The sequence below is a fragment of the Arachis ipaensis genome, chromosome B5 (genome assembly GCF_059453495.1).
Source record: "Arachis ipaensis isolate K30076 ecotype BB chromosome B5, ASM5945349v1, whole genome shotgun sequence".
Lineage (NCBI taxonomy): Eukaryota > Viridiplantae > Streptophyta > Magnoliopsida > Fabales > Fabaceae > Arachis > Arachis ipaensis.
In genome coordinates, this window is record NC_142440.1 from 67235997 (window position 1) to 67240615 (window position 4619).

A 4619-nucleotide genomic window follows, 5' to 3' on the forward strand; every position below is an offset into this window, starting at 1 on the left:
AAGCTCTGCTTTAAATTCACAGGAAGAGGAAGCACTTATTCAATTGCTAAGGACACACAAGACAGCTCTTGGGTGGTCCATAGGTGACCTTAAGGGCATAAGCCCAGCTAGATTCATGCACAAAATCCTATTGGAGGATAATGCCAAACCAGTGGTTCAACCACAGAGACGGCTAAATCCAGCCATGAAGGAAGTGGTGCAGAAAGAGGTCACCAAATTACTAGAGGCTGGGATTATTTATCCCATTTCTGATAGCCCCTGGGTGAGCCCTGTCCAAGTTGTCCCAAAAAAGGGAGGCATGACAGTGATTCATAATGAAAAAAATGAACTGATTCCTACAAGAACAGTCACAGGGTGGCGCATGTGTATTGACTACAGAAGGCTCAATACAGCCACCAGAAAGGATCATTTTCCTTTACCATTCATAGACCAGATGCTAGAAAGACTAGCAGGTCATGAGTACTACTGCTTTTTGGATGGCTACTCAGGCTATAACCAGATTGCAGTAGATCCCCAGGATCAAGAGAAAACAGCATTCACATGTCCATCCGGAGTGTTTGCTTATAGGAGGATGCCATTTGAGCTATGTAATGCGCTTGCAACCTTCCAGAGATGCATGCTCTCTATTTTCTCTGATATGGTGGAAAAATTTCTGGAAGTCTTCATGGATGACTTCTCAGTATATGGAGACTCATTCAGCTCCTGTCTTGATCACCTGAAACTTGTTCTGAAAAGATGCCAAGAAACCAACCTAGTTTTAAACTGGGAAAAGTGTCACTTCATGGTGACTGAAGGAATTGTTCTTGGGCATAAAATCTCAAACAAGGGAATAGAGGTGGATCAAGCAAAAATAGAGGTAATTGAAAAATTACCACCACCTGCCAATGTTAAGGCAATCAGAAGCTTTCTGGGACATGCAGGATTCTATAGGAGGTTTATAAAGGATTTTTCAAAAATCGCAAAACCTCTAAGCAATCTGCTAGCTGCTGACACGCCATTTGTGTTTGACACAGCGTGCCTGCAGGCGTTTAAAACGCTGAAAGCTAAGCTGGTCACAGCACCAGTTATTTCTGCACCGACTGGACATTACCATTTGAGCTAATGTGTGATGCCAGTGATCATGCTATTGGTGCAGTATTGGGACAGAGGCATGACAAGCTTCTGCATGTCATTTATTATGCTAGTCGCGTTTTAAATGATGCCCAGAAAAATTACACAACCACAGAAAAGGAATTACTTGCAGTGGTTTACGCCATTGACAAGTTCAGATCCTACTTAGTAGGATCAAAGGTGATTGTGTACACTGACCACGCTGCTCTTAAGTATCTACTCACAAAGCAGGATTCAAAACCCAGGCTCATCAGATGGGTATTGCTTCTGCAAGAGTTTGATATAGAAATAAGAGACAGAAAAGGGACAGAGAACCAAGTGGCTGATCATCTGTCCCGGATAGAGCCAGTGGAAGGGACGTCCCTCCACTTTCTTGAGATCTCTGAGACGTTCCCTGATGAGCATCTGTTTGCCATTCAGGAAGCACCATGGTTTGCCGATATTGCAAACTATAAAGCTGCAAGGTTCATACCCAAGGAGTACAATAGTATACAAAAGAAGAAATTAATTACTGATGCAAAGTACTACTTGTGGGATGAACCCTATCTCTTTAAGAGATGTGCAGACGGAATTATCCGTAGGTGTGTCCCCAGAGAGGAAGCACAGATAATCCTATGGCATTGCCATGGATCTCAATATGGAGGCCATTTCGGTGGTGAGCGAACAGCCACCAAGGTCCTCCAATGTGGCTTCTATTGGCCCACACTCTATAAAGATTCCCGAGAGTTTGTACGTAATTGTGACAGTTGCCAAAGAGCTGGTAATCTACCTCATGGTTATGCCATGCCTCAACAAGGGATCTTGGAAATAGAGTTGTTTGACGTATGGGGAATTGACTTCATGGGACCTTTCCCACCATCATACTCAAACACTTATATTCTGGTGGCAGTTGACTATGTATCAAAATGGGTTGAGGCTATTGCCACACCCAACAATGATAATAAAACAGTGCTGAAGTTCCTCCAGAAATATATCTTTAGCAGGTTTGGTGTCCCTAGAGTGTTAATCAGTGATGGGGGCACTCACTTCTGCAATAAACAGCTTTACTCTGCCATGGTTCGGTATGGAATTCGCCACAAAGTGGCCACTCCATATCATCCACAAACCAATGGGCAAGCTGAAGTCTCTAACAGAGAATTAAAAAGAATCCTGGAACGGACAGTAAATACCCGTAGAAAGGATTGGGCACGGAGCTTAGATGATGCTCTGTGGGCTTACAGAACAGCATTCAAGACCCCTATAGGGACCTCTCCATACCAACTCGTGTACGGTAAGGCATGCCACTTGCCCGTGGAACTGGAACATAAGGCCTACTGGGCAACCAGATTCCTAAACTTTGATGCCAAATTAGCAGGAGAAAAACGATTGCTCCAGCTAAATGAGCTAGAGGAATTCAGATTCACAGCTTTCGAAAATGCCAAGCTTTATAAAGAAAAATCAAAAAAATGGCATGACAGGAAGCTGTCATCTAGAATCTTTGAACTAGGACAGAAGGTCCTGTTGTTTAACTCTAGACTCAGGCTATTCCCCGGGAAACTGAAGTCCCGGTGGAGGGGACCATACGTGATTACAAGTGTGTCACCATATGGTTATGTGGAGCTTCAAGATTTTGATTCTGATAAGAAGTTCATTGTCAATGGATAGAGAATCAAGCATTATCTTGAGGGCAACATTGAGCAAGAATGCTCAAGGCTGAAGCTAGATTAAAAACTCAGCAAGGTCCAGCTAAAGACAATAAAGAAGCGCTTGCTGGGAGGCAACCCAGCCGTGGGGCATTAATCCTCTAAGCATTTTGCCCTATTTTTCTTTTTATTTGTTTATATAAAGTTTACTGACACTAAGGTAAAGAATCATTTGCATAAGTTTACAGGGTTACAGAAGGAATTTGCACACAAAACAGAGATAGGGAGCTCAATGGCAAGAAAACGCCAGTAAAGGGGCATTTTGGGCGTTCAGCGCCCAAAATGGGCATCCACTGGGCACTGAACGCCAGTAATGGTAGCAATCTGGGCGTTCAACGCCAGAAATGGCCACCCATTGGGCGTTGAACGCCAGGAATGACAGCAACTGGGCGCTGAACGCCCAGGAGATCAGCATTTGGGCGCTGAACGCCCAAAACAAGCAGTGTTTGGGCGTTCAAACGCCAGGAAGGCAGGGAGGAGCCAAATTCATTTTTCCACACGTTTTTCCATTCTAATTAAAAATTTTATGTTTCAATGCATGATTTTATTTACATAAACATGTCAAGAACCCTGATTTCTAAAAATCCTACTTTCAAAATATCAAATGTATCTTAATTCATAAACACACACCCTCTTTGCAAATTCAATCCAACTCTTTTCAAATCTTTTCCAAAAACAAATCTATCTTTTTTACTCTAAAATCTTTTCAATATCTTTTTCAAATCTTCATATTATCTTTTTCAAAATCCAGATTTGTCTTTTTCAAAAATCTATCCTATCTTTTCAAAATTAAACTATATCTTCTATCTTATCTTTGTCAACTCAATCTTTTTATCTTATCTTTTCCAATTTTTCGAAAAAACCACCCCCCCACCCCTTTAAAATTGGGTTTGGCCTCCCCCCTCCTCCATCAACAAGTACACCTCGATCCCTTCTATCCCTCTCCTTTCTTTTCTTTTGCTTGAGGACAAGAAAACCTCTAAGTTTGGTGTGTTTATCCGAGATCACTAAGATCATGGCTCCCAAAGGAAAACAATCCACTCTAAGAGGCAAGAAAGAGAGCGTTCCAAAATCACTTTGGAATCAAGGGAAGTTCTTATCTAAAGAACATTCAGACCATTATCTTAAAGTAATGGGTCTGAGATCAGTGATCCCGGAAGTGAGATTCGATCTGAAAGAAGATGAATATCCGGAGATCCAGGAGCAAATTCGAATCAGGAACTAGGAAGTCCTAGCTAATCCCGAAACGAAAGTAGGAAGGAACATGGTCCAGGAGTTCTATGCTAATATGTGGTAGACTGACAAGCAAAGACTATCTGGAACTGCCTGCTACGAATTTCGGACCATGGTCAGGGGAAAGATTGTTCATACCACCCCCGACAAGATCAGAGAGATATTAAAGCTACCTCAGCTAAAGGATGATCCAGACTCCTTCAACAGGAGGATGATGAGAGCAGACATTGGCCTGGAGAAGATTCTAGAGGACATATGTATCCCTGGAGCCAGGTGGACCACCAACACAAAGGGCGTCCCAAATCAACTCAAGAGAGAGGATCTCAAACCAGTTGCCAGAGGATGGCTGGACTTCATTGGGCGTTCTCTGTTGCCCACTAGCAACCGTTCTGAAGTCACAGTTAAAAGAGCAGTGATGATTCATTGCATCATGACGGGGAAGGAAGTGGAGGTTCATCAGCTGATTTCCACTGAACTCTACAAGATTGCTAATAAAAATTCAAAAGAGGCCAGGTTGGCTTATCCAAGCGTGATTTCTCTGCTCTGCAAGGACGCTGGAGTAAAGATGGGAATAACTGAATATATCCTAATTGA